Here is an 11,269-nt window from a genome sequence, read left to right on the forward strand (position 1 = left end):
GTTCCTAGCAGCCATCTCTCGTTTATTCGTGGCCCCCTCTCCATCGTGCCCTCTCCCAGCACTCTCAGAGTAGCCCGGATGGAGAGCTTCCTCTCCTCACGTGGTCCAAAGGTGGGAGAAAGGGAGGTGTGTCCTGGTGGGAGGAGGGGATGCTGGTAAGAGAAATGGGATTTTAGGCCAAGTCCAAGAGCACATGAATATATTCCTTAAACGCGCATAAGGAGCTCCTACTGTGGGCCTGGTCCAGCGCTGGGTGTTTGCCCGGGTGGGGGTGTCCTGGAGATAAGACATTCGTTCAGAGCGCTCATTCACTCATTCATTCTCTATTGGGAGAGATAACAGGTACCCAACCCTAGACCAACAGGAGGCAGAATGGCAGGCATCAACGGTAATGTGGGTTCTTCGCCAGCACATTTCAGAACCTTGACAGTCCTCCGCCCCCCCCATCAGTTCTCCCCTTGCGAGTGGCAACGGTGAATCCCTGCCCCTGGGCCCGAGAGAGGCCAAGAGACAGCCAGCCATCCCCAGCCCCCTATCCACACCAGCACTGGCACGTACTTAGTGAACACCTGCCCTAGTACTTGCAGGTACCAGGGTATTATTGTAAGCTATCTTAATTATTGACAGGCTAATAAATGTAAAGTGATAGCTTGTGAACCTAATATCATTACCTGAGAGCTGAGGAGGTTGAACATCCTTCATATGCTTATGCCCCATGGTGGATTTTTTTTCCTGGGGGAAAAAAAAAAGTGCCTGCTCATGACTTTTGCCTCTTTTCTCAGGAGTTGACTTTTGCTTACTAATTTTTAGGAGTCTTGTATATATTAGAGACCACTTAGTTGCCAGTTAGATCAGTTACAGATATTTTCTCCTGGTATGCAACTTCCTCTCTCCCCCCCTTCCTCCCTTCCTTCCTTGTCTCTTTCCTTCCTCCCTCCGTTCCTCCCCTTCTCTCTCTCCTCTCTCTCTCTCTGTCTTGATGAACAGCAGTTTGTAATTGCAATGTAGTCAAATGTATCAATCTCCAATCTTTTGCCTTTATCATTATTGTCTGTTTGTATGCAGTATCATAAAGATACTCTCTATTTTTCCTGACAAGACTTAAAGTTTTTCCTTTAACATTTAAGTCTGTCAGCCATCTGGAACTGATCTCTGTATATTATGCAAAGCAGGGATCCACCTTAATTTTTTCCATGTGGATAATCTGTTGTTTCAGTAAAATGTGTGGACTTGCTCACCTGGTCAATAACCTACAATATCACCACAGTCATGTACCAGCCTTTATGTATGGCTAAGTCTGCTTCTGGTCTCCCTGCTCTCTTTTGATCTCCTTTCCCAACCCCTCTGCAATACCATGCTGCTCTAATTACAGTCGTTTATTACAACTTTATATCTTCCTCTCATACATTCTTGGGGTCTCAGTTCAAATATCACTTCTTCCTTAGAGATGCCTGATCTAATCCCCCAATTTAAATAGATGCACACATTATATTCTCTTCGTGGCTTTTACTTCAGTTTCTCATTATACATCCTGTCTATTTAATTGTTAAATGGCTGACTCTCACATTAGTCTAGAGGTTCCATTGTGGCAGAGGTGCTTCTCCAGGGCTGAGCACAGTGACTATCACAAGGAAGACAATAAATAGATAACAGATGAAGGAGGAGTGAATTCCTCTCTGCCCTGCCTCATTTAGCACACTGCCTGGAACACAGTAGCTGCTCCAGTAATGCTCAAGAGAAGAACAGTCCTTTCCGTCACTGTCCCCCTTTTTGCTTAATCTGTCTCCATAAGACATGTCAGCAGATGACATACTATGTATCTTAACTACTTGCTTACTCCTTCTCTCCCTCTACTGCAATGTAAGCTACATGAGGCCAGGATTTGCCCGCCCCCCTTTTTTTTAAAGATTTTATTTATTTAGTTGGCAGAGAGCGAGAGACCACAGCAGGAGGAGCAGCAGAGGGAGAGGGAGAAGCAAGCTCCCTGCTGAGCAGGGACCCTGACCAGGGGCTTCATCCCAGGATGCAGGGATCATGACCTGAGCCAAAGGCAGATGCTTAACCGACTGAGGAACCCAGGCGCCCCAGGACTTGCTTTGTTTTAACTCCTGTTGTTTCCCAGGCCTCAAAACAGTGCCTAGCAATTGGTAGATGCTTAATAAATATTTTCTGAATGAATGAATGAAAGAGTGAATGAAGAACGAACTTAATTTTCTCCCTCTGGTTCAATCAACTTTTTCTCTTTGGCTTTGGTAGCATTGGGCACCTCCATTTTTCCTGTGGCTCTTAACAGTTGCCTCTACCCCCCATTCCCCTTTCTTTTTTTCTCTCCATGTGACCAGAGAGGCAGCGACACATCTCCCTTTGTTACCCTTGGAGCAGGATAAGAAACAGGCATCTGTCTGGGCTCTCACCGATTCTGAGAAGGCAGGGCTTCCCCTCTCTCCTCATGCGCCCGTTGCATGCCCATGTTCTGCCTGGTTTGGCTCATGTTTTACTCTTCCGTGAAATAGACTACGAGCGCAGGTCTCACTCCCTACATCTGCAGCTTGGTAATTGGCAGAGAGGAGGCACTCAGCAAGAGTTTGCTGAAAAAAGAAACAATGAATGTGTGTTGTCACTGTTTTAGGATGTATGAAACTCTGCCCCACAAGACAGTTTCTTGAGTGAGGGGACCGGCCGCCTTCACTGCTGAGACTCCCCTAGTGGGGTCTGATGCTGTGGCCAAGTCAAAGCTCTCTGAGCCTTTGCTCTCTAAACAGTGTCTGAGCTGCTGTGGGCTTTTCATTAGCTTTTTTTTTTTTTTTTACCTTAAAAGTGATTTATTTCCATTTTACCACTGAACAGATGACCACCTCTGAGGTCCTAGCTATTAAGCCTATGTTGTGATAGGTTGGATAATGATCTTCCCCAAATGGGCCCACATCTTAAATCCCAGAACCCATGAATGCTGGCTTATATGGCAAAAGGGGCTTTGTTGCTCTGATTAACCTAAAGATTTTGAAATGGGAAGACTATCCTGGATTGTCTGATTGGGCCCATTGTGATCACAATAGTCTGTATAAGAGGGATGCAGGAGGAGACAAGGCAATATGATGTGTCCACAAACCAACGAATGCAGGCAGCCACTAGAAGCAGGAAAGCGGCAAGAGAAAGGATTTCTCCTGAGAGCCTCTGGAAGGGACCAGCCCTGGCAATACCTTGCCTTTAGCCCTGTGAAACTGATTTCATACTTCCGGCTTCCAAAACTGTAAGAGACCAACACATTTATGCTGTTTAAAGACAGCAAAGTTGTGGTAATTCGTGATAGCAGCAATGGGAAACTGATACGCTAAATGAACTATTATTTTTGTCTCATTGGGCTTATTTATTTATACTTGGATTTATTCCAGAAACAGCTTTCCTGGGATTTGGATCAGAAGAGCCAGGAAGTACTCCTCCCCTCTGGTGTCCAAGCTCTTGTTGCTCTGACTGTGTGGCCCCTGTCTCCTGCAAAGCACCTCCTTCAGCCGTCTCCTCCTGCTGCTGGCCGTGTCCTCAGCTTGTCCTCTCTGCCAGGCCCCACGAGCGGCCCATCCACTCCATCCCTTCCTTCTCACCCTGGCTCTAGCCTGTCCTTTGTGCATTGTGTACAAATGTCATCCTGAACAAAGGGTCCTGGTAGCCCAGTTCGGGCTTGGGGATTGTCCTCAGTTGACTGGGCTGAGCTTAATGAAAGAACACTGATGGAACACCTCACCCACTCCAGCAGCCAGTGCCATGACCAAGGTAAAAATCTGACTTGAATTGGCAGTTTCCTTGGTTTCCTTCTTCAAGGATTTTAAATGAAAGGGTATTGATACCACTTGATCAGAATTCCCCACTGTGTCTTGCAGGTGGGTGGAGAACTAGAGTAACACTTTGCTTTGTGGACCATCTTCAACTTCGATTTGTATAACAGAAATATATCATGGGAAACCTTGCACACACTTGGTAATTGGGGGCGGACATGGGCCTGATGGAGTAAGATTGTATAAAGGTAAGAGTCTTTTTTTTATTATTCAATTAGCCAACATAGAGTACATCATTAGTTGTTGATGTGGTGTTCAGTGATTAGTTGTGTGTAACACGCAGTGCTCATCACATCACATGCCCTCCTTGATGCCCATCACCCGGCTACCCCATCCCTCTACCTTCTGTAAGAGTCTTGAGACATGGGGAATGAGCAGAATTTGCCAGAAACAATGTCTTTGGGAAGAGTCAAAAGAACAGCTTGCAGAGTCTTCTGCCCATTGCCCTGTTGGCACCCAGGGGATCCCCCTGACCAGCAATGCTACTGAAGTCCCTCTGCCCTGTTTACAGCAGTGGCTCCACTCTTCCCAAATGGCCTCCGTCGTAGCAGGGGCCAATTAGAGTTAGAGCATCCAGACAGCACCAGTTCACCAGCCTGGACTGTGGGGACAACCAGGAGTAAATGGGACAGCAAATGTAGTTTCTAGGGCAGGGATCCGTCCACTCAGAGGGGGTGGGACTGGGAGCCTCAGACCTGTAATAGAGGAAAGGCAGGCCTTTGGGAGTGGAGGGGCAGGGACAGGGTCAGAAAATGTCCAAAACCAAGACATGAAGGGAGGCATGCCCTTCTCCCACTTGAACACAGCCAGAACGTTGGTCCCTGACCAACTTCCGGAGACACATAGTGTCTACTAGGTGCAGACAAGAGGTGGGCCTCCTTACAGCCCTGGGCGTTCTTTACAAATGCCTGATTGGGACTAGTGGGGAACACGTGAGTCAGAGTGCATTGTTTAGGGTGCAGGATTCGGTGGAGGGCTGTCCCATGTGTCTGTGGTTGAGAAATCTGTGGCCTGAGCCATTGTGTTATAGTCTGCCCTACAGAGAGACAGTATTACCATGATATATGTATGCACGGAGTCTGAGAAAAGGAAATCAGAGAGCCTGACTTCACCACCCATCTGGGCAGAGGACTTTGGTCACTGAGCTTCAGTGTCTTCATCTGTAAAATTAGGGTCAATAATACTACTTATCTCTCAGGTTTGCAGGAAATAATGTGTATAAAGGGTTTGGCCTAGAGTAAATAAAAATGGTTAACACTAGCTTTTCCCTATTGCAGTCGCTGGAGTTAGGGACCTGGGAGTCATTTTTCATATGTGTGATTTTTCCTTTCCTCCATTTCAAACATAATTGGTCCCCTGAGCTTGCTGATTCTGTTTTTCCTCCCGTCACTCGCAGTCCCCACCAGAGCTTATTGGGGCTTCTGCGTCTGCACATCTCAGCTGTTTCTGGCCTCTGCTCTCTCCCTTTATCCACCCTGACTTCCGCCACATGAACTTCTCTTTAACACAGTCTGATTTTTTTCTCCTCTGCGCTCAAATGTCAATCATCCCCATCCTCCGGCTACAAGACAGAGTCTAACGTTCTTTCTAGCAAAATAAGGCCCTTCACAAGTGGGACCTAGGCTGTGATTTTAAATAATCTCCCTTCAGTTCCCCCTGTCAAAGCCCCAGCCACACAGAACTACACTTTTCACCCTGAATATCCTTCTGCTTAGTCTTTCTGATCCTTTGTTCATGCCCTTTTCCCTCAATGGAATGCCTTCCCTTCTCTGTTCACCTGAAAAACTTCTGATTCTCGTAAGACCCAGCATAAGTGTCTAATCCTTAGCTAAGCCTTCCCTGATACTCCTAGAAGTCACTAGGACTTCTCTGTGCTCTGTGCTCCCTTGACACTAACGCTCACATCTGTTGCAGTATCTCCCCCCTTGTACAGAGGCAGCTGAACGGGCCTCCCAAATCCTACACGAGAAACCAGGGACTGGGTGCTAATTGCTTTTGCAAGCCCAGAGCCTAACTGCAAGTCTGGTGAGGGGATGGTGCTCCGTGATGACTTGTGCGTGACTGTATGAAAGCACGAGTGAAACAAGTGATGGATCATATGGTAGGGAAGGGCGGCCCCGCACCAGAGTGGAGTAGAACCAGCCCTGGTTCTCCAGGATGGGCCACGTGGGGGCAGGGGGGCAATCTCCAGGCTTACTTGAATGAGGTGCGGGCTCTGCCTCACTTAGCACTTGTGTGACTCTGTCACTTCGATTTTGTAAACCTCAGTTTCTATTTCGGAGCATGGGGTAAGTGTCCTTGTCTTTTCGTGCCACACGGGCAGCATGAGAAGCAGCTGACAGAAGGTGCGTGAAGACCGGGCCTGTGAAGGACTGCAGAGCCGTCATCTTCCAGGGACCCCATGTGAGGGTTCATCACAGACCCGGATGACAGTCCCCACCCCGTGGCTCTGCTCACCCTGGAGGCAGACAGCCCTGTGCCTCTCTCAGGTGACAGGCCGGCAGACACAGTGGCCAAACTGAAGCCGACCGACGGGCTGCCGTGGTGGCAAATCGTGTTCTACGGTGATGAGTAGGAGGCAGAGGGGAGTACAGTGTGCTTGATGGACCTTTTCTGTCGGACGAAAGGAGCCTTAACTAGACCCGTGAAGAAGGGAGGCACATGGAGCTCGGGTGGTTGAACTCCCCTCCAGGGGAAACCACCTGAAGTTGGAAGTTTGGGTAAGTGATCGCCACGTGGGATGGTGTCTGACTCACCCTTGGGTTGCAAGTGCCCGGCATGGCACTGGGTGGACATGGGCCTCAGGGAAGATTTCCTAAGTCACTATTATTCATTCTATAGTCTTACTGGGGCTGGGAACAAGGAAAGACAAATCTGTAGGTTTCCAGGAAAAGAAGAGAGCCTCCATTGTGAAGTTAGACACAAGGGACAAACTTGTCATTGGCTCTTGAATCCTATCCATATTTCTCTAATTTATAAAGGGAAAGAAAATTCAGTCCAGATCCCATACTCCATGCCTGAAACTTTCTATGGCCAACTCTCGCAAGCACTGTAAACCTGAAGATGGAGTGGGGCTGTGACAGTCACAGTGACATGCCAGTGGCCAGGCTGGCTGCACAGAAGGGAGGCTCCCAGGGCTCTTACTGAGGGGAGTTTTTGGCCCAATCACAATTCTTGCATTCACCACCCACACAGTAGCATGCTGTTCCCTGGAAAATGAGAGGAAAAGGAATCTCAGGCCTCATCAAAACACGTGGGGTTATTTAGGAGGTGGCTCTCCAAGGGGCCCTGGGATCAGAGGGATAGCAAGGTCACCATTTTGGCCATCACACTGAGAGCAACAGCCAACCCTTTCAGCAGTACAGCAAAGCTCTAGAGAATGTTTTCTCTTCTATGTATGTGAAGGATTCTAGGGCTCAGAAACATGAAGTAATCTGTGTGACGTCACACGATGAGTTAAGAGTTCTCATGGGAACATAATCAAGTCTTGCAGCTGCTTGATAATGTAATCAAGAATTCATGACATCTGTAATGTCAGCTCAGATTGTGCCTGTCAGTCATCTGCAGGAACTGTCTCCGAGGCACGGTCCCCAGCCCCGATCAGCTGGCCTGTCCAGGTCAGCTGAAGTGACTCCGCACGCAGGGTGCAGAGGACATAGGTGCAGTAAAATAAGCTATCTGTCTTCTAAAATAAAAACAAAACCTCTGTAAAGTGACCAAACACTAAATAGTTTATTTTAAAAAAAAGAAAAAAAAAATTTAAGCAAGGAACAGGAGCGCCTGGGTGGCTCACTTATTAAGCAACCGACTCTTGATTTCGGCTCAGGTCATGATCTCAGGGTCCTGGGCTCAAGTCCCAAGTCTCGCTCTGCTCAGCATGGCATCTGCTTGTCCCCTACCCTCCTCTGCTTCTTTCCCTCTCCCCCTTGCCTTGGGCTCCCCCCAACCCCGCTATCTCTTTCTCTCAAATAAATAAATAAATAAAATCTTATATTAAAAAATTTTAAGCAGGGGTGCCTGGGTGGCTCAGTCATTAAGCGTCTGCCTTCAGCTCAGGTTATGTTCCCAGGGTTCTAGGATCGAGCCCCGCATGGGGCTCCCTGCTCAGCGGAAAACCTGCTTCTCCCTCTCCCACTCCCCCTGCTTGTGTTCCCTCTCTCGCTGTCTCTCTGTCAAATAAATAAAATCTTTTTAAAAAATGTAAGCAATATACAAAATTAGGAAACTAGAAAATCATGCAAATCCAGAAGGTATTAATTATTAAGGAAATGTTTTGTACAACTCAAAGCAAGTAGTAGGAAAATCTGAATGTTATAGCTATTAGCAGGAGATTATCAAAAAATTATCAAAATTGGCTGAAAGAGAAATTTTAAACCTAAAAGCCAATACGAATGAAGGAAATTGTAAGAAAGTTTCCTTGAAGGCTTCAAGGAATAGATGCTTAGTATATGTAATTGTATGACATCATTATAATCATTCTTTTGTTATAAATAGCATGCAAAGCTTAGAACAAGAAGGAAAGTTCCCCAGTTCTTTCAATGAAGAATATTGATATCAAATTCTGACAAAGGCAGACAATAAAAAGAAAGCTATAGGTCAGAGTTCTTAAACATGTTGGTCACAGGACATCTTTATACTTTGTATGTATGCTGCTGAGGTGAGCACACCTTTACACTTTGAAAAAAAATCACTGAGAATCCTAAAGAGCTTTTGTTTATGTGTTATATTTATCAACAGTTAACTATTAAAAATTAAAGCAGAACCTTTAAAACTATTAAAAATTAAAGAAACTTTAAAAATTATGTATTTGCTAATTTATTTAAGATAACATAATAAAAACATTAAGCAATAGTATAAATACCATGTTTATTCAAATAACTACATTTTTTTCCAAAACAGAAACTCTAAATAAGACTCACATTGTTGCACATATTTTTAAAACTGTTTAATGTCTGGCTAAATAGAAGTCAGGCAAGATGTCCTATCTGCCTTTTTTTTTTTAAGATTTTATTTATTTATCTATATGAGGGGGCAAGATTGGGGATAGCAGGGTAGAGGGAGAAGCAGACTCCTGGCTGAACCAGGAGCCCCATGTGGGGCTCGATCCCAGGACCCTGACATCATCATCTGAGCAGAAATCAAGAGTCAAACACTTAAGCAACTGAGTCACCTAGGCACCACCTATGTGCCTTTTATATTCAGTCTGTCGAGTTACCACATGGTGTGTGGCCCCTGGAAACACTGCACACTGTGAGAGAATGAGAGTAGATAGGAAGAATGATGTCTTAGCATTACTATGAAAGTAATTTTGACCTCACAAACCCCCTAAAAGGATCTTGGAGGTCCCCAGACATCTAAAGGCCACATTTTAAGAGCCTCCACTATCAATCAACTTCAATTATGGATGTGGATACAAAAATCTAAGTGGAATATTAAACAGAACCCAGCAGTACCTTGAAGATGAATGTACCATGCTCAAGTAGGATTCATTTCAGGAATGTAGGAATATTAGGAGATCTATTAATTAAGGATTTAAAGTACTAATCAAAGGAGAAACCATTGAATCACTTTGAAAGATGCTAAAAAGTATTTCACAAAATTTAATACTTTTTCTGATCAGAAAATCCTTGGGAGAGCCATGGTAAGATGTATGTAGTTGCCAGCCTTATGTTTAATTGAAATAAGCTAGAAGCACAGTATGAAGGGGCAGAACTTTCCTGAACACTCAGGAACTCCAGTTCTGCCTGGGGAGGTGGATTGCCCATGATGGTGGTGGAATGACTGGGAGCAGGCCCTGATGGATGTCAGTGGTCATGGCTGAAGAATTAATGATCAGCCAGCTTAAACCATCAGCTCCCAGCCTGTTCCACGGTCTAGGTGTACTTACATCCTGGTGAAGCAGCGGGCAGCAGTGACTACCCAGGTCTTCCCAAAGATGGTTCCTTTGCAGAAATGCCAGGTGGCAGTCCGCAGGCTGACCTGTCTCCTTGCCTCCTAGTCTGGCTGGAAAGAAACCTGGAAGGGTTGGGGGAAGCACTTCTGCAAAGGCTGCCTGGGAAGGGGCCAAGGAAACCCATCTGTATTACCCATGGCTCCTCCTCACCATCAAGCCCAGATTGTAGGCTCTGAGCATCTGTCTTGTGCCAGGCACTTTAACAGACACCTGGGAGTGATGAGAAATGCTGATTGTATTCTAGAGAGAGAAAAAAAATACATATGTTACCCGAAGTGGGTATTTCACCCAAGAGTAAAATATTGAGCTCCCCCAAAGGTGACTGCTTTCCTGACGTGTACTACCATATAGTAATCTTGAGCGATTTTAATTCACGTAAATGGAAATCATACAGTATCTGCTCTTGACTTGTGCGCCCAATTTGTACACGTAATTTTCATTATTAGGATATTACTTGAAGATAGGAGCTATGTCTTGTTCCTGTTTGCACCTCCTCCCCTGTGCCCTGGGCTCTGGTATGGAGATTTGTATAGAGAAGGCATCAGGTGAGAAATAAGCCAATGTGACAGGATGGCGACAATGATCGAATGTAAGTGAGGGATCCCCAGGAATTCACTGTATTATTCTTTCGTGTATTCTGTAGATTTGAGACATTTAAGAAAAAACCTGAAGGACAAAATTGCTTACTGAATGATTTAAATAATCTGGGTTGGATGTGCTACTTATTTTTTAATAAAAATTTTATTTATTTGTCAGAGAGCGTGCATGCAAGCACAATCAGGGGGAGCGGCAGGCAGAGGGAAAAGCAGGCTCCCCGCTAAGCAAGGAGCCTAATGCAGGACTCGATCCCAGGATCCTGGGGACATGACCTGATCTGAAGGCCGATGTTTAACCGACTCAGTCACCCAGGCATCCCTTACATGTGCTATTTAAAACAGGGCACATGTGGGGCAAAGCCCCTGCCTTCGGCTCAGGTTATGGTCTCAGGGTCCTGGGATTGAGCCCCGCATCAGGCTCTCTGCTCAGTGGGGAACCTGCTTCCCTTCCAATCTCTCTGCCTGCCTCTCTGCCTACTCGTAATCTCTCTCTGTCAAATAAATAAATAAAATCTTAAAAAAAAAAAAAACAAACAAAACAGGACACATGTAAACTCTTTTTCTTGTCCTTCTTAAATTTTTATGTATAAAGGAAAAGGCCCTAATGGGTGAGTTCAGTGACAGAAGGAAAGTCTCTTTTATTGAGGTCTTACTTCAGGGGCTACCTGTGGATTATTTTGCTTTATTCACTGAACATTTATTTGGCACCTGCTGTGTTCTGAGCACTGTAGTAGGTGCTGGCACAGAATGATGAGTAAGTCTTGCAGAGCATTGTAATGAGACTCCTTAGAAACCATCATACCTGGTTTCAGCTGGGAAGCATGGCTTTGCTGAGTGCACTCCCGGGGGTCAAGAGAAGGAGCCCCTGCAGCCACACTTTACAAAGATGT

Source organism: Lontra canadensis, unplaced genomic scaffold (assembly GCF_010015895.1).
Source record: "Lontra canadensis isolate GAN:19392208 unplaced genomic scaffold, GSC_riverotter_1.0 scaffold7, whole genome shotgun sequence".
Lineage (NCBI taxonomy): Eukaryota > Metazoa > Chordata > Mammalia > Carnivora > Mustelidae > Lontra > Lontra canadensis.